The sequence below is a fragment of the Equus caballus genome, chromosome 3 (genome assembly GCF_041296265.1).
Source record: "Equus caballus isolate H_3958 breed thoroughbred chromosome 3, TB-T2T, whole genome shotgun sequence".
NCBI classification, from domain to species: Eukaryota; Metazoa; Chordata; class Mammalia; order Perissodactyla; family Equidae; genus Equus; species Equus caballus.
The window spans coordinates 90,997,698-91,017,683 of record NC_091686.1 but is presented as its reverse complement, the minus strand read 5'-3'; the positions used below and the strand labels follow the sequence as shown (position 1 = coordinate 91,017,683).

At 39.4% G+C, this 19,986-nt stretch overlaps 1 long non-coding RNA gene across 3 annotated transcripts in view; it reads left to right on the top strand.

Annotated features, from left to right (window-relative positions):
- LOC138923659 (uncharacterized) overlaps window positions 1–19,986 on the top strand; it is an 88,086-nt gene that overhangs the window by 32,314 nt on the left and 35,786 nt on the right. The window lies entirely within an intron of this gene.

Below are 19,986 nucleotides of genomic sequence, written 5' to 3'. Positions count from 1 at the left end.
AATGATTTACACTAAAATTAAACTCCATGAAGGTTAACTATATGTTGTGGGTTTTTTCCCTGTTGAATTCATAACACTTAAGACATAGGAGGCACTCAAGAACTACTTGCTGAATAAATAAATTCACGACCTAATCATTAATCTGAAAGAGGATGGACTGAGTTTACCTCAGCAATGTCTTATTAGCTAGATTCTACTATTGAAAAAATAATGAAAACTATAGGGAATAATGCCCCTAGGAACATGGAGATGAGTGACATCTTCTAAAGGTGGGAAATCCTGTTGGTCAGAGGACTCCTCCTCTATTAGGCAAAGTAAGGGGGTAGCTGGTGGGTGATGGGGATGCATAAAATTTGAATTAAAAATAAAATGTGAAATGTTATTGGGGATTCTAAGATTCTTAGTGATGTCTAAAAAATTATAAAATAAATTAATACATGCTTATTGATAACATCCAAGCAACTACAAAGACATGATAATGAACCTAGTGTGGCCCCACTGTGGTGCATGGGACCCCAGGTGGATTTACTGTGAGGCAAACAAAACTTAGGCTTGGGGGCTCCTTACTCGCTTCCGGAGGGGCCATCCTAAGATAGTCACATTGTTACATGTGTAGTGAAATTTACAAGTTACTTTTACTGTGATTAGTGAGGACCACTAGGTCTTGCTGCTCTGACTACCCCTTGGTCGCACTTCTCTTTTTGTCTCATGGGATTAGAGGGGCCAAGGACAGTTTTAGAATCCAGTTAAGAGGAAGTTGAGCTGGGAATGTGCCATTTTAACTGTAGTTTGGAAAATACCTAAAGGACTTAAACACACAATTTAAAAGGAGAAATTAAAAAAGGTACCAAGCATATGTCAAGATAGTCACAATAACTGGTAATTAGAGGATCCAAAATAAAATGAGGCATCTCAGTTGTAATTATTTACCCCCAGCCAGTTGACAAGTGTTGGTAGGAATGTGGGTCTATAGGGATCCTCATGTCCTGGTGGGAGTATACTCTGAGTGTATTTATTTTGGATGTGTGGGTATTTAATAAAGCTGTCTATTTGTTCCCTATGGCCCGAGAGTAATGCTCTGGATTATATATCCTAATGAAATTCTCACATCTGAAAATATTGTCTGCAGCATTGTTTGTGGTACTAGGGAAATGGGGCAAGCTGGCTGTCCATCACTTGGAGAGGGGTAGATAAAATGGAGTCCTCCATCACTAGGAGAGGGGTAGATAAAATGAAGTCGTATGCAGCAGTTAGAAGCAATGGATTAGGTGTTCACAAACAATGTGGATGGATCTTAAAACACAGGGCGAAAAGAAACCAGTGAGAAACAGAATTTTAATGTAAATATGCAACACTTAAGTAAATATTGAATGCAAATATGTGTACATACATGCTTACAAAATAATATACATGCTGCAAGAGTGCATCAAAATAAAAGATAAACTTTAAATACTATAAAAGGATTAGTAAATACTTTGTAACTTGGTTCCTCTCCACTTGCCTGAGGCAGTTCGGACCTTAGCCAGATCCCTTTGTTATCAAATTGATGGAATTTACTAATTGGAAGGCAATACAGATCTTCCAGAGGCTTTATGAGCCATAGCTGCCCTTAATCATGGAAGTTAATCACGCAGTCCTTCTTGCTCCATGACTAGAGTACAAAGGCTAAGAGAGCACAAAACTAAGGGGCTTCCTTGTGCTTGTCCATAGTTCTCTGAACCCAAAATGTGTCCTAACGCAAAAAAGGGAGTTAGAAACCTGTGTCTTGATGTGAGGTTCTCTGTGCATCCTTTCTTGTAAACTTTACTACTCATTAGTAAACCTTGGTGCTGAGTAAGACTTGAGTTTTGTGACTCTGATGGGTGATTCAACCCATTGCGTTAGTATAAGCCCATTATAACAGTTGCCTATGGATCAAGGGAAGAGAAATAAAAGTGGGATAAAAGTAAATAAGTCAGTAAATTAGTAAATAATATAAATAAGAGAAAGCCTTACTAGGACAAATGATGATGATATGCTATGAACTGAGGATGTGACTTAGTCTTCTATCATCAGTGAAGGTCCAAGGAAAAGAGTTCCAACAATATAAAGGTACAGAAGTGAAAGGTCCTTTCATGTCCCTTACAATAGGTAAGAACTGTTTACAGTTTGTGTCCTTGCATACATTTTTATATATATCATATGATATTTTTGTATCCTTTACATATATGTCATACATGCTGTATATATTTTATGTGTATGCATATGTATCATCTTTTAAAAGCATCTTCTTGGGAATGATTCTCTTTGTTAAACTATGTGTAAATAGAAGGTTTATAAATAGGAACTATTTGGATTGTTGTACTTAAGCACCTAGACCCCCCTGAATGCTCTGAATCCTCAGGACTTGTGGAAATGACCCACTTTTCCTTACTGGAATATAGAGGCCCTTCTCTTCCTTGAAGACTAGGCTGATGATGCAGGCTCGGTGAGTCGAGGAGTCGAAAGAAAGATTTCTTGGACTCTCAAGGTCTGGCAGTAGTGCTCTTTTATTCAGAGAATAGCATGGAGTAGCATGGGGACAGGACCCATGGGCAGTAAAGAGCTGCAGGCAGGGGCTGGCTCTGTGGCCAAGTGGTTGAGTTCGCGTGCTCTGCTGCAGCCGCCCAGGGTTCAGATCCTGGGCGCGGACATGGCACCGCTCGTCAGGCCATGTTGAGGCAGTGTCCCACATCCCACAACTGGAAGGGCCTGCAACTAAGATATACAACTAAGTATGGGGGGTTTGGGAAGATAAAGCAGAAAAAAAATAAAAAAAGAGCTGCAGGCATGAGGACAGGACCCATGGGCAGTAAGAGCTGCAACGTGTTGAGGGTTAGAGCTAAATTTATAAGGCATAGGTATGTGAGTTATTTCATGAAAATCATGAAAAAAAAATCATTAAAATGGTATCAGTGTAGGTGGGGTCTGGTTATTGGGTGGACCTATAGCTTTGGCTAGAAATCAGATTGGATTAAGTCAGGACGTCCTATGCTTCCCAGAGGATGATAAAGATCCGTATGTAGGGCCGGACTCCTTGGGCTTTTCCCTGGGGCAGGGGCAGCCTTGATCCTCATCATGGAGACTTCAAATGAGGTAAGTACCTTAAAAACAATGCTCACTTTCCTCAAGATCTGTCCATATCTCACCTCCTGGTCATCAGAGTCTTATCTAAGATAAAACCTCAGTAAATCTGACTGTGAAAATGCAGAACCTAAGAGACGGGAGAGATTGTACACAAAGAAGCAGCAGGACAGCCTGACACATGCCAGCAGGAAGTGGGGGAGTTTGTGTAGGAGTAGGTGCTGGACCCTTTGTATGAGTGAGGAGAATTTCCTAGAACTCCCCCACTACTCTGTATTATTTTGTTTCAGATCTGAAAGCCTAGAGTTACTGTTTACTTGCTCCTTCTTAAACCAAGCACCAGGAAGGGGAGTGAATTTACCATTATTGACCTAGTCTGAAAAGTAATCACCCCTGTGTAAGAAGAGTTCTAATTACTCTCTGAAACATATGAAAGCGATGAGCAGGAATGGGGAGAGATGGATATTTGACCACACTGAATTTTCTTTAACTTTAAAAAAAGTGCTATTTAAAAATCACTGAAGGTGTATTGTATGGAGTCATTTCTTGGCAGGGGCAGGGCAGTTAAGAAAAGTTATTAAGCACCTATTGTATGCTGGGGGCTCTTATTATGTTAGTTTATTTAATCGTCATAACAAACTCTATGGAATACGTTAACATATAAGCAACTAAGTGCGGCAGATTAGGTAAAGATGGTCACAACTGTATTTCCTATCCCACATATATATTTTTTTACAATCTTATTTTGATACTTTTCACATTAAAAGGTGGGCTCTTCTTCTCCTTCCCTTTAAACTGGGTGGACTTTTGTGACTGTTTTGACCAACAGAATATAAGGAAGCAAAACAAGGAATGTGATTTCTGAGGTAGGTCATAAAAGACAATGCAACCTCCATCTTATTTACTAGAATGCTTGCTCTTAGAACCTTCAGCCACCATGTGAATAGTTTGACTGCTCTGAGACCACCATGCTGTGAGGAAGCCCAGCTATCCTATGCAGAGACCACATGGACAAGCTCTGAGACTACATGAAGGGAATGAGATGTCTAGCCAGTCCCAAGATGTTCCATTCTCTTGCTGTTCCAGCTTCAGCCATCATCTGACTGTAATCACTCAAGAGAGCTTGAACCAGAACTGCCCAGCCAAGCCTTTCTTGAATTTCTGACCCAAAGAAATCATAAGATGTTAGAAGATGATTATCGTTTAAGCCACTAAATTTTAGGGTGAGTTGGTTTGGAGTAACAGATAACAAGAACAGATGTTGCTATTTGGAAATGGAGTGCTGTCATAAGAAAGCCGTAAAACACGGACTGGATGGTGGGTAGACTTGAGGAGATGTTATTAAAATATTGAGGGATCACAAGGGTCATGTTAGCAGTTGCTAAAAGGGCTTCACGTAGTCTATTCAAGTAGTCCCTTCCTCCTAACACCACCAGGGTAACTGTCCCCACCACCGAGAGAGGTCCCTCCTCTCCCATGCCCACTGAGGTGACCATCTCCACCACAGAGACAGGTCCCTCATCTCCTCGGATTATTCATAGTGTCTCTACTACTGAGACATCTCTCACCTCCCTCAGGACCACTGAGAAAGTCACTGTCCCCACTACTGAGACAGGTCCTTCCCCTCCCATGAAAACTCGTAGTGTCTCCACCACTCAGACACCTTTCACCTCCCTCATCACCACTGAGAAGGTCACTGTCCCCACCACCGAGACAGCTCCCTCCTCCTCTGGGCCTACTCCCAGTGTCTCCAGCACTCAGACATCTCTCACTTCCTTCAGGAGCACTGAGAGGGTCACTTTCCCCACCAGCCAGTCAAATCCCATCTCTCCTAGCACCACCAAGGTAACTGTCCCCACCACCGAGACAGGTCCCTTCTCTGCCAGGACCACTGAGATGACCATCTCCACCACTGAGAGAGGTCCCTCCTCCTCTGGGCCTACTCCTAGTGTCCTCACCACTCAGACATCTCTCACCTCCCTCAGGACCTCTGAGAAACTCACTGTCCCCACCACCGAGACAGGTCCCTCCTCTCCCAGGCCCGCTGGGGTGACCATCTCCACCTCTGAGATAGGTCCCTCCTCCCCTGGGCCTACTCCCAGTGTCCTCACCACTCAGACATCTCTCACTTCCTTCAGGAGCACTGAGAGGGTCACTTTCCCCACCAGCCAGTCAAGTCCTTTCTCCCCCAGCACCACCGAGTTAACTGTCACCACCACTGAGACATGTCCCTCCTCCCACACGACAACTTCAAGTAGTGTATTGGTGAGAGATTGGAGGAGAGTGAGAAAATGTTATTGGAACCTGGAAGATAAAAAGACCATTGTTACGGAAGAGAAGAGAGTTTATCAACACTGTTTTCTGCAGCTATATGGAAAAGAGAAAATGTAACTGATGAACTCAGTGATCCGGCTAATAAGATTTCCAGGCAGAGCACTGACGGTGCCACCTTACTTCATCTCACTGCCTATTACAAAATACTAAGAGAGATGAATAAATGTTGTTATTTATGATGATGTTAAAATGATTTATGATGATGTTATTTATGATGATATTATGATGATGTTAAAAAAGAAACAGTTTAGTTTTCAGGCATAATTTAGAGGAAACATAAAGGATTAAGGACTTGCTGGATTTGAAATAAAATTTTTTTATTCCTGGCCTCTCTACATGATGAAAGATTTTCAGAATAAGAAAGATCATCAGGCCGGAGATTAAATCCAGAGAACTGTCAGAAAATCATGGTCCAAAGATAAGGCAAATTGTGTGTGTTTTAAGATCCTTTCTCAAGATAAATGAGATGTGCTTCCTAGCTTCAAAAAGCTTGGAGTCTACTGTAGATTTTAGTGGAGGAGACAGACAAATAAGCAAATACATACAATTCAGTGTGATAAGAGCCCCAATTAAAGAAACATGGGGTGCTATAGAGCTTATAATGGGGCCACTTTACCCTGACTTGGAAAAGAGAAGACATTAAGCTAAGGCTTTCCAGGGCAGGGCATGCCTAAACTAGGCCTTGAAGAATAAATAGCGGTTAGAGAAGGTGGGGGGGGGGGGCGGTGGGGGGGGGGGGCGGTGGGAGAGGTGATGATTTCAAGTAGAGAGAGCAGAGTGATGTTAGAGGAAACCCTGAGAAAAGTCTCCCAAAGGAGACCTGGAACACTTGACATTCCTTGTAGTGGTTTTCCCGTGTTACAGGAACAAATGGGATCAACAGGCCAGAAAGGTTCTTTCTTTTTTAAAAAATTTTTTTATGGAATTTTAGAAACATATACGAAAGAAGAGATAATTGTATAATTAACTCTCATGTGCTAAACACTCAGCTTAAAAATTTTCAAACTCATGGCCAATCTTGTTTCATTGATATTTACCCCCTCCTCCATTTCTTTATTTTAAAGCAAATCCCAGGCATATATAATTTCTACTTTAGTGGTATCTCTAATGCATAAAGACTCTTTTTGATTAATAATCATAATACCTCTATCACATACACACACATATAAAAATTAACATTAATTCCTTGATATTGATGCTTCCTTTTGAACAAACTAGACCGACGTTGCTGGGTTCTTTCTGGAAAATAATCACTTAAATCACTCTAATGCAGAAAGAGAATTATTCAGTATCCTCAGGTCCTTGGTTAAAAATTCCTTTTTTGGGGGAAGATTATGCTAGCTTCCTCTTTTATGAGTATTTATGGGTAATAGGTTAGGGAAAACTCTATCCTCAATGCCTCAAGAAGTTATAAAAATGTAAGAAATGGAAGTTTCTATGGGCTCTTAATTTTGTTCCTGAGTAAAGTAATAAAAAGTATTGGGCATTCTCTTCAGAACAATTATTGAGTTATTTATAGAGGCGTAGCAGCTAAAATCAGGAAATCCCTTTATGGTCTGCCCTTAGTGCTAAGTGATCTCATCCTTCACTAGCTTGGGTGCTGGGCTGGTCCGGGAGGATAAAGCTCTCTTACCTTCACACAGAGGGACAAAATTCAGTGCTGTTAATAGCTAGCACTATAAATAACAGGAAATTAGGAAAAAGGGTAAACAGAACCAGATCTGGTACCATGATATCTTGGGATTTGTGTTTAAGTATGAATTAACAATCAAATGCTATCTGGGTTTGTAGTAGTAGCTACAAGGGTGAAAGCTCCAAATTAGCTGAACCCAGAATATGTATGTACTGTATAGGCTTGGAGACTTGAGAGCATGGCATGTTCCGAGATCTGCCAGAACTGTAGTCAACTATGGGATTGGCAAGGCAGGTGCTGGAAAGGTTAGTAGGCGCCAAATGTAAGCAAAGAAATTAGGAATTATTGAAATATTTTAAGTATTAGATTGCTATGATCAGATTTGTATTGAAGTGGGGCATGTAGGAAGGCGCAAAAGCCAATAGGAGACTATTTTATTGAAACAAACAGGAGATGATTAGTGCATGAACAAAACTAGTGTGGATGAGGACCATACTTACAGTGTGCAAAGATGTTTGGAGATGGAATCCACAGTACAGGGAGGCCAGTTAGATAGAATATTGAGAGGAAGGAATTAGGGATGGCTCTGAGGGTTTTGGGTCCTGAGTGTCTTGGAGAATGATAGTGCCAAGATGTCCAATTGCAGTGCTTCTTGGGTGATGTGCAAACTCCACTGGATTACTAGTTAGTGACCATTGGTACTCTAAATCCCATTCAGTATTTCAACAGTAGCATTTATGAAGTTAAGGTGATGTCCAGAGAGTTATTTGAAGGGTGGGTCAAGAAGTTATATTGGAATGGAATGCTTATTCATCCAACATGTCCTCTGCTTGGCACAGAAAACAATTCCCAAATTCCCATGTTCAACTGAACTTCTTCGTATTCCCCAATGCTTTATTTTTAGTTACCCTTACACTAAAAAAGCTCTATTTGGTCTTTCCAAATTCTAAAGTCTACTTCACCATCTATAATCTTATAGATTATAAGGAAAAAAACCACACTTTGATTTAAAGGCATCTTAAACTTCAACTTAATACTTTATAAATTAGGTAGGACTTCATGTACTAGGGTTCCCCTACATCTTAATAGTGGTCATTTATTAAAATCTTTAAAATGATCTTTATCTTTCTTTTGGAAAGTGAATAGCTCTTGGGCTGTTTTCTTTCTGGCTAAACCAGAAGCAGCAGCAGAATATTTAATAATAGATAGTTCTGAGACCCAGGATCTCAACAGGCTTTAAAAGCTGGCTCTCTGTTTTCCCTGCCAGGGTTGGCATTCATTTTACATAGTGACAAACAGATGTGGGGACAGGATCTTTTGTTCTTTCGCAGAATCATTTATACCAGCACTAATGGACTGGAGGAATTGGTTTTAGTCCCCTGTTTTCCCCATGAGCTGTTTCTTCCAAGTATAATACATATTTCCGCACCAAATTTCAAAGGTTAGTCACCTGGCACAGCCAGAGAGAAGCAACACAATAGCAACAGTTATTACCTAGAAGAGAGGCACATTTTCCTCTCATGTCTCTAATGTCTAATCCTTTTTTTTATTTTTCAAGTTATGCAGCAGCAGCAAAGTGCGTTGTGTACTTGGGGCAAATTTACTGACTGTCAAACATGTGAAGTCCAAGAAAGAATTTTTGGTGATTTTTCGAGTAATGGAACAAATATTTAATAACATTTTAATTTATTATCTTGTACCCAGAAATTAGTTTTTCTGGTGATTTACTACAGTCCATAACTTACTGGCTCTGGCACTGATGGTTGATTTACTGTTCTATCAGTTACTTAATTAGAATGAATTATTCATAGTTTTTCTTGATGAACGACCTAATTATTATGCTAATCATAATAATCTAAGTCTTCAATGTTTTCTAAAGCATCCTGCCTAATGGGGTTATTAAGTAGTGTATAATTATAGTCTTATAAAAATTCAGAAACATGCTTTGACAGACATTTTTATTTATGTTTAGACTTTCAAAAACATCAAATGTGAGATATCTTTTGCTCTGAACTCAATTAATTTCTTAAATGTCATTTTCTTTTCGTAATATAAAACTGTGAATGAGTGTAATAAATAGAATGACAACCAACTTCATTGTAACACTCAGCAGTGGAACAGAATTTTATACTGAGTCCTGCTTTTGAGGACTTTGGCTTTAGCAAGAAAATTTTCGTTCATGATGTGGGGATTCTGTGGAAGGCAAAAGGAGTGAACTGACCTGACATTTACTGTTATTTTGCCAAATCTTAATCGCTCACAAGAGAAGCAACTGTACTGTGGGTTAATTAACTATTAACTGTTCATACCTGGGACATCTTTCCCTAACTTCTCTACTTTGTTTAATGCCTCAGGCCCAGATCATCAGATTTGCACATGCTTGTCTTATTTCAGGTCAAAACTTAATATGTGAAGATACTAGGATATTCTGTGCCTTTCAGTAATAATAACTACATTAATAACCATCTGAAGTTTGAACATCTGACACAGAAACAAGGTAATAGGAAGTGATATTTTGATAGCAGGTCTCAAACCAAGCAATTTGACAGCCAGGGGCTGGCTCTATATAACTGAGAACAAATTAGGGTTAAAACACACATTATGTTCAATTTTGTTGCCGTGTAGTTGTTAAGAGGATTTTTTTTGAGACTTGAAAACAAGAACTCATTACTTTGGTGAAACATTAAGCCTATTCTGAAGAAATAAGACTGACCTGTTTTGGTCACAACTCATTTTGTCTTTGAGCCCACAGATACAGATGATGAAAACAAACATTTTCCATTATTTAATTCCTTAAACTCTTTGTAAGGTTTTTCATTATTTTTTTTAACTCCCTCATTTTCTCTATCATTTTTAAACCACTGATTTCCACTTCAAGCTCTGGAGAACAATAATTGTGTCCTTCAGACTTGCAAGTGGAAGACATTTGAGGACCTTGTAATCTTGCTTGTCATTCTCCTCTTCATCCTAGTCCTTTTAGAGATCTGTGTCCAGCTATGATATGAGGCAAACTTGTGTGCTGTGGTCTGATAAAAAGTCTTCGTTCCCATCTTTCTGGAGCTGCTATGATTGGACACTTTATTGGACAGGCCACCTCTGGTTGGTACCTTCTACACAATGGTGCTGATTCTCTTGCAGAGTGGAGGGTGTCATTTGAAATGTTGGCCAGAAGAAAACACAACATTAAATAGTGTCTATTCTGTTTGACTTAAATAATTTTTGAAATTACATGGGATAAAAATAAAGAAAAATTAAATGAACTGCTATTTCTAACATCTGCTGAGTCAGCTTCAGGTTACCTTTTGGGCCTGCCTTCCTTTTTCCTTTGGGGTCTGTCTTAGTGTGTTTGGGCTGCCATAACAAAATACCACAGACTGGGTAGCATGTAAACAACAGAAATTTATTTCTCACAGTTCTGGAAGCTGGAAGTGTGAGGTCAGTGTGCCAAATGGTCGGGTGAGGGACAGACTTGTTGTCTCCTCATATGGCAGAAGGGACAAGCAAGTTCTCTGGGATCTCTATTATAAAGGTACTAATCTTATTCATGAGGGCTCTGCCCTGGTAACCTAATCACTTCCCAAAGATCCTGTTTCCTAATATCATCACCTATGGGTTAGGATTTCAACTTATGAATTTCCAGGGGACGCAACGTTCAGACTATAGCAAGGTCCATAGAGGAAGGACACTGTCGAGCTGAAAAGCAGTGTAAAGATTCTCTTTCAACAGGCTCATTTTCTCCTTTCCTTAGAGGAGACTTGATCTTGGCTCTGACTGTTTGGAGGTTGGTGGGTATGATGTAGCTCTGAGATGCCTCCTCTCCAAACTCATCTTAAAGTTCAGTTCCTCCACTTCACTAGGGTAGAAGGAGGGAGAGGGAAAGAGATGCTTATCTCCTGCCTCAATTCGTCTGTAGTGATGCCCTTTTGCTGCTTTTCTGACGGTAACTTACAATCAAAGGTCTCTCTATGGTGGGTGATAACACACTGACTCCTCATAGGACACATGTATGATATTTGGGAGAGTTTTAGAGATAACACTGCACTTTTCACTGCTGTGTGAGGTCCAGTTTTGGCCTTTCTCCTTCCACTCCCTCTCAGCTCCGGCCAAAGCAAGCCATCTTTCAGCTTTTTTGTTAGTGAGGTTCTAGTGAAGGTAAACTGAACTCTTGGGTGTGTGTGGGGGTCCTGCCAAGATGTTTCAAGCCCAGCTGACTTCTCTGTTGATCACATGACCTGTAGGAAACCCTGCCATCATTGCTAGGTCTGTGTTGAACAACTTTTCATGTCTTTAGGACCTTGTCAGAACTTCTTTTATATATACATCCAGTTGCAGGATTTCTGGATCATGTTGTACATGCATTTATTTTAACTAGTGTCAAATTGCTCTCCAGAAAGGCTACACCAGTCTATGTTTTCACCAGCAATGGGCAAAGGTTCCTATCTATCAATATCCCTGCCAGGGGTTAGTATTGCTCAGCTTTCTAATTTTCGCCAATCTGCAATGACTTGTTTTAATTTACATTTCTATACCTACCGGTTGTTTTGACTTGTTATCTGCTTGTTAGCATCTTGGATTTCTTCTATAAATTGAATATTCATATTTCTTGCTCATTTTTCTATTTTTATTGTTGTTTTTCATTATAGATTTCTAGGAGATTCTTGTATATTCTAAAGATTAATCCCCTGATGGTTTTATACTTTGCAAATACCTTCTTCCATTCTGTCAGCTATATGTTAACTTTATTCATAGTATCTTTCATTGACCAGAAATTCTTCATCTTGATATAAACAACTTAAACACTTTTCTCTCTTTCTTTGTTCTTTTGAAGTTCTGTTTAAACAATCCTTCTCCTTCTTCAGGTCTGTAGCTATTCCACATTTTATTCTACCAGCTTTTTCTAGTTTTATTCTTCACCTTTAGATATTTACTCCTTCTGTAGTCTACTTTGGTATACAAGGTTAATACTAAATAATTTGCTTTTTCCCTATGAATTTGTGATGCTACCTTTATTTTGTATAAAAGTGTCCTATATACCTGGTTTTTCCCTGAGCTCTCCATTGTGTTCCACTGGTCAATATATTTTTGTGACAGTCTTAGTTTTTTTATTATTATGATTTTAAAGTATGTATTAATATCTGGCAACTTGCCCCTCTTTTTTCATCTTTTTCAAAGTTGGCTTCCTTCTATTAAATAATAAAATGAATTTATTTAATTCTTTAAAAATCCAACTGGAAATATGATTTGTATTACACTGAATTTATAGAATAATTAAAAAGAATGAATATCTTATAATGTTGTCATCTTATCTAAGAGAGTAGAATGTGTATTTAATTTTATAAATCATCTAGTATGACCTTTATTAGAGTTTTAATGTTTTCTCTGTAGAGTTATTGTGTGTTTTTGGTTAATTTCTAGATATTTTATAGTTTTTTATTTTTTTTATTGTTATATTTTCTAGTTGGTTATTGCTGGAGTAAATTAGTGCTATTGATTTTTTAAGTTGTTATATCCAGTTAAATTTCTGAACTTTCTTACTTCTACTTGTTTCATTAGGTGATAATTCTGTGGTTTTATTAGGAGATGATCATATCATGTGCAAATAATGAGCATTTTTTCCCTCTTTTTATTTATTTTTCTTCCTTTTCAGTATTGTAAGACTCCTAGTACTATATGAATCAGTTGTGGTGATATTGGGTATTGTCCAATATTTTAAAGGATATGGTATCTTTGTTTCTTGACTGAATGCAGTGTTTGCTACTATATACAATGTTTACCAATGAAAGGAAGTTCCCTTTAGTCTTAGCTTGCTAACATTTTTGAAAAAATAAATAGGTCCTGAACTTTATTAAAGTCTCTTTGCATCATTTAAATAACAATACGATTTTTCTCCTTCACTCTATTAATGAGATGAATGGCATTGATGAGTTTGATGAAGTATAGCTCTTTTTGCATTTCTGGGATTAACTTCATTTGAACATGATGTGAACTTTCTCTTTTTAGTCAACTGTTGGATTCAGTGGGCCAGCTGTATGACCTTGGATAAGCCACATAACCCTTCTATGCCTAAATTCCTTATCAGTAAAATGGCGATAATAGTCAAGGAGTTATCTTTGTATTACATGTGTTCAGAGCTTAGATGAGTGCCTGACACATAATAAAACCTATGTAAATATTTATTAGCATAATATAAAATTGTTTGCAATCAGTTAAATGAGCTTCTAATTTTCTTTTCTTGTGTACTATCTGATTTTGATAACAAGGTTATACTTATTCCTAAAGTGAGCTCGGCACCTTTGGGCTTTTTCAAAGTAGAATGCTTACTACCTTGGAACTAGGGGGGTTTTCCCCCCCTTTTTAAAAAAAGACAATAATAAATATTACTGTATTAGTTTCCCAGGGCTGCTGTAACAAATTACCACAATATGGGTCTCTTAATACTACAGAAATGTATTCTGTCACAGTTCTGGAGGTCAGGAGTCTGAAATCCAGGTGTCGGCAGGGCCGCACTCTCTGTGAAGGCTCTAGTGAAGAATCCTTCTTTGCCTCTCTTCTAGCTTCTGGTGGTTGCCGGCAATCTTTGGCATTCTTTGGCTTGTAGCTACATCACTCTAATTTCTGCCTCTGTCTTCACAAGGCCATCTTCCCAGTGTGTCTGTCTCTCTGTGTGTCCTCTGCTTTTCTTATAAGGACAGCATTCATATTGGATTTAGGGCCCACCCTAATCTGGTATGATCTCATCTTAGCTACGTCTTCAAAGACTCTATTTCCAAATGAGATCACATTGTGAGGTTCTCGGTGGACATGAATTTTTGGGGGAGACTTCAATCTAGTCCAATTACCAGAAGATTTCTGTAACCCTTTTTCTGTGTATCTTGAAGCAGCATATCTGGACTCTCCCTCAAACTTGTTTATTATTTCCTTCAAGAGTGTTTTTACTACAGATCTTAGTGTGGTAAACTATCTGAGGCTTTCAATTCCCAAGAACATTTTTTATTATGCTCTTATGTTTGATTTATAATTTAGTTGGACAGAAAATTCTAGGAGGAAGGTGCTTTTCCTTTATTACCTTCAAAATACAATTGTGTTGACTTTTTGTATTCAGTGTTGAGGTTGAGAAGGCAGAGGCCAATTTCATTCTTTCTCTTTCGTAGGGGACCCATTCTTCCTCTTTGTAATGTTTAATTATTTTCTCTTAATATGTCTTTGATATCCTTTGTTTTAATAATAATGTACTTAGGTGCGGAGTTTCCTTTCGCTCTCTTGTCTTGTAACCTGCGAGTTTATGAGCCTTTTCAGTCTGCAGTCTTTTCTTTCTTTAATTATGGCAATTTTATCCTTACTATTTCTTCAAATATTTACCTTTGTGTATTTTTTGTCTATCTCTAGGAACTCTATTATCTATATGTTATCATCATATATATTATACACGTATGTGTACATACATACGTATATATGTAATCATTTTATCCTTTTTTGCTGCTTTCTGAGAGAATTCATACTTTTCTTGTATAACTGACTAGTTTATTCTTCAACTTATTTATCCTGGTAACTAACTTACTTATTGTGTTCTTCATTTTAGCTTTTATATTTTTCACGTCTAATATTTTATTCATTTCTTCACCACAATTTCTCATTACTGCTCCCTGTTACTAATACTTTCTCTATCTTCTTGGGCTTATTTTGAGTTTTTGGCGCATATTTCCAATAATTCTGCTGCCGATAATTTAGGTGGTTCAGCTTGTTGTTTTTCTTTAGCAGTGGTTGGCAAGTCTGAAGTATCTGTTTTTGTTTGTTTTGGCTTTTGACTCATGGATCATATTTCCTTGGGTCTAGTTGTGTGGATGGAGAAGGGCCAAGGAGCAAGCCCGAAGCCAGGATCATCGCAGTGAGTTTCAGGAGAGGGAAGGATGTGATCTCCAGGTACCAAAAACCGCTGCCGATACCACTCCCATGTGCTGTCCCTCCACCGAGCAACTCGGAGTTTCACCTTTAAATTAGTAAAGAGACATTGTGCTAAGTGAGACAAGTCAGACAGAGAAAGACAAATATGTGTGATCTCACTTATATGTGGGATCTAAAAAAAGCCAAATTCGTAAAAACAAAGAGTAAAATGGAGGTTACCAGGGCATGAGGGGTGGAGGGGTAGGACAGATGGTGTTCAAGGCTGCAAACTTACGACGAGTAGTAAATAAGCCCTGGAGATCTCATGCACAGGATAGAGAATGCGGACGACAATACTGTATTATAATCATCAAACTTGCTAAGTTTGCCAACCACGAATTATGCCAACCACTAAAAAGAAATGATAATTATGTGATGTGACATAGGTGCTAATTATCGCTACAATGGCAATCATATTACAGTATATAAATGTATCAACTTAACATGTTGTATACCTTAAATTTACACAGTGTTATGTGTCAAATATATTTCAATAAAAATATATATTAGATATAATTTTTTTTAATTAATAAAGAGAAATACCTTTGGAAGAATGCAGTATCTTTAGATTGGAAGCTACCAGTTCAGGGGTGTGAGAGAAAAGGGGTTGGAGAAGTTGGTTTCCCATTTGGCCAGGCAGCTCGTGTTTTCATCTACTCTTCACCCAGCGGAGATTTTGCAATGCCCTCACAAGAGCAAGTTGAACTCATGTTGCTGATTTCTTCAGTGAGAAGCCAGGCTCTGATCATCCCAGACTAATGTGGGAGAGGGGCAAGAGCCGACCTAGAAGGTTTTCTTCTCTTACTGCTGGTTTTGGTTCTCATTGGCCCCAGGCAGTAGTCAGTCATCTGCCTTCCACACCTACTCCAGTTAGAAAAAGCTTTTAGTCACCCAGGGTTTTGCTGAGGTCCGTGTTTTGTGTGTGGGTTAGTTCCTGTGACCCATACACCCCCCTTTCTTCTGTATTCCTCTAGGGTTGGTTAAGGAATCCAGTAGACTATACTATTTTGCTATCTGTTCTGGAACTAGGAGACCATGATTGTGCTTTCATCTTGGTGATGTGCTGATTTGACTTAGTAGTCCTGGCATGCCCTGGGAATATTTAGACTCAGAGAGGAACTTTCCATATTTGGCACAATCTCAATGCTGTGACAAAGGACACAGTCACAGATGATTGCTCTGCTGAGCTTTGACTGGGGGCCTTGTTATTAACTAGCCTCGAATGAAAGTCTAAAAGAAAAGAATTTTCTTTTGGCATTTGAGAAATTGTGCCACAGGAAGCTGTATATACTTGTCCTTTCACTTGACAGAGAACACAAAGTACTTTGCATTGTTCATGGCTCTCTTGATGCATTTCAGCAAAAGAAAAGCTGACATTTTAAATTTATTGCCAATCCTAGAGAAGAGCTTACTAAATTCTTCACACAATTCAAATGTATCCACTGAGCTACCATTAATTATGATACTGTTATATAAATAGACTCTAAAGTAATCAGTCACTAAACTGAATTAAAACATTCTTCTAAATTTCTTTCATTCTGTTATACTTGGTTTAGACCTGATGGGTAGGTGTAAAATATTGGTCAGCATAGCCACTAGCAGTTATCAAGTGAAACCAATGCATTATTTCATAGAGGATATTAGACCTTGAGTTGAGATGTGTATGGAAATGTAAAGCAAGAAGTGTAATATGGTTACGTTTCGCCCTGGCCTAATCTCTCCCAAGTACAGGTGTTGGAGTTTTTTCCTTCCTATCGTCACTATTCTTTTTGATGTCAAGGACTACATTTCCTATTTTGGGTGCTTTATGATTCTCTTTGGTCATTGCAAAGGGGAGTGTGTCCACCTGAGGCAGCTGAGATTAGGTTTAGCAAAAGTCTCAGCTACAGTTGGCCATCACTTCTTCTGGGTATTCCATGAGTGGTATGCCTGTGATTTTTAGATGACTATTCTCACGGGTGAACACTCTCATGAAATGACAAGAAGAAGAGCTAACATGGCTCCTCAACAAACGTGCCATTGAAATACTTTCTTAAATTTACTAAGTTAATAGCTCAACAAATGTTTATTAGACTCAGGGGAGAGAGGCACCTGCCTTAGGCCCCACCCCTTAGAGGGCCCTATTCTGGCCCTTTCTGGCTGTGTCTCTTCGTGGAATAATGAGTCTATAAGCTTAAGAGGACATGGCCAGTAATATATACAGTAATAGGTGCCTGGCGTATGGTCCCCAGGAGAGAAAAGGAGAAAGAAAAGGAGCCATTACCTTGAAAATCCCCGCATTGGGGTTCCTGTAGCAAGGGATGATGGGGGCATCCCTTGAACATCTTCCCTATTCTGCCTGGCAGGAATAGGTGCCTGGTGAATGGTCCCAGAGAAAGGGAGCCATTACCTTGAAAATCCCCCCAATAGAGTTCCTGTAGCAAGGGATGATGGGGGCATCCCTTGAACATCTTCCCTATTCTGCCTGACAGTAATAGGTGCCTGGCGTATGGTCCCCAGGAGAGAAAAGGAGAAAGAAAAGGAGCCATTACCTTGAAAATCCTCTTCCCTGTGTAGATTATGTTCTATGTACTTGGAATTCTGGGATCTAAAAGACCCTGATCTTGTTTCTAGGGACCCACATAGAAGTCTTTTCTGGATTTTTCCTCCTTAGAGTGGGCTGTGCTGCAAGTGTATCTGCACTTCTAGGTCCCTACCTGCAGGAGTGTGGTGGAACTTAAATGCACAGGCTGGGATGTCCATGTGCGTGTGGAAGGTGGAAGGCTCCTCCCAGTGTCACGTGCAGCTGTGAGTGAGATGAAGGATCTGGGCTAGGTTGAAGGCCAGGGGTTGGCTCTGTCTGTGCCACCACGTTTCAGTCAGTGTGGAACTCAGAGGAGTCTGAGGATCCTAAATTTGTGCTTGGAATTCCAGGTAGTTATGAACGTGTTCATCAAAGTAAGAAGACAGAACACAACTTTATTTAAGAATTTCTTATCTTGACCTATAAATTTTAAATATTTAGAAATGTGGTATGTGCCTCCTCTTTCCCCAAGCTCCACAATGTTAGGGGAGCACCTGAGCATGACCACAGATATATTAGTGTTGTCCCATAGAACTTGGTGCTATCGCAGAAATGTTTCTATGCTGTCTAATACAGTAGCCCTTAGCTATATGTCACTATTAAGCACCTGAAATGTGGTTAGTGAGACTGAGGAAATGAACTCTTAACTTTATTTAATTTTAATTAATTAAGATTTAAACAGCCATGAGTGCTTAGTGGTCGCCATTTTGGATGACTTGTTTCTGGTCCCAAGCAGGTGTCTGGTGCTGGAGACCAGATGGGTTCAGTTCTCTCTCAATAGTCACTGTTTGCCTCTACATGCTTCTCTAGGTCTGGTCAGATTTAAGGATCTACTGGCTCCTACCAGGGTCACACTTTGTTCCATTCAATCTTATAATCCTCTCTCAGTCCAGAAGAACTCATTCAGTCTCCCCAGAGGTTGGATGATTTGAAGTCCTCTTATATTCTAGTATGTTGTCACAGCAGCAGCTACACACCACTTCCCCCAGGACCTTCCCTTGCGAAGTTCAAGAGCCTTTTTTTTTTTTGTCTCAACAAAATAAAACTCTTCCAAATCAACAGCTCTAACTTTCAAAACTATCACTTCTGTTGGGGACTTCAAGAGTCTATATTTTGAACTTCAAAAAAAACCCCTAAAGAAACTGAATGTTGATTGTTTCTTTCCTGTTACATGATTTTTACTCTTCTCGAGTTTGTAAGAACTCCTTTCACTATCTCCACAAAGATTCACCTATAATGTGCTTTCTGAAAATAAAGGTATAAAAATTAATATTTCATGATAAATAATTACAAAGGAAAAGTAATTGAGCTGATTTTGTGTGCTCACACGATCCCCAATGCTACCTCTCTCTAAAGGTCTAGAGACCTACCCATCACTGTGGTAGGAGTGTGAAGCTGAGGCTACTTAAAACAGAGATGGAAAGATGTGGATGAGGTCGGAGATATCCCAAATGAACCTCCACTGTCAGAAGTCCTTGGGATATGTGCTACTGTCCCATGCTGAAGCTTAGGAAGTCACTGAAAATAGCATGATCCCTAACAAAAGTGTGAAGGAAATCAGTGAAGATCCCTTTGATCCCTCCATCCTCAGGTTTGGGCTCCTCAGACTACATGTTCCAGGTTCCCAGATTTTTTCAGTTCCTCCAGTTCTCCTCCTCCTTGACCTCAAAGCACTTATAGTCTGTTTGAGGAGACAGACACTAAGCAATAAACTCACAAATCTGTAATTATAAGTTGTCCCAAGTATGATGAATGGAGAGAAAGAGTGCTATCAGAGAGAATCATGGAGCTTTAGAGGAAAGGCTTTGTAAAGTGATATTTATATGAGTATGTAAAGGTTGAGTAAGGCTTGGACAAGCCCTGTGTGAGGAAGAAAATTCTGGGCAAAGGCCCTGAGGAGGCAGATGGCCTGGAGCGTTAAGGAAGGGAAAGAAGCAGTTTACCTCAGACAGACTGAGTGATGTGAAAAGTGAAGCTGGAAAGTGGGCAAGGCCGAGAACTTGATTAGAAGTTTGGCTGTTATTTTGGGTACAGTGGGGAAACCATTGAAGGTGTTATGGTGGTGGTGGGATTTTAACGGGATCCGATTTACATTTTACAAAGATTACTCTGGCTGCTGTGTGGAGGAATAGATGAGGGGGTGGGGGGCAAGAGTGAAGGAGATGAGAGACTGCTTAGGACACCATGGAAGGGAAAAAACAGAGAGGCCCCTGAGTTGGACCAGGATGCTGGCAATGGAGAGTGAGAGAACTGGACACATTCACAACATACTTAAGAGCAGAATTGTAAACCTTAACCCTTTTGACATTTTGGGCCAGGCAATTCTTTGCTGTGAGTTTTTTTGTTCATTGTATGATATTTGGCAGCATCCTTAGCCTCTTCCTCTGTTATCTGTTAGTGGCATTTCCGATGC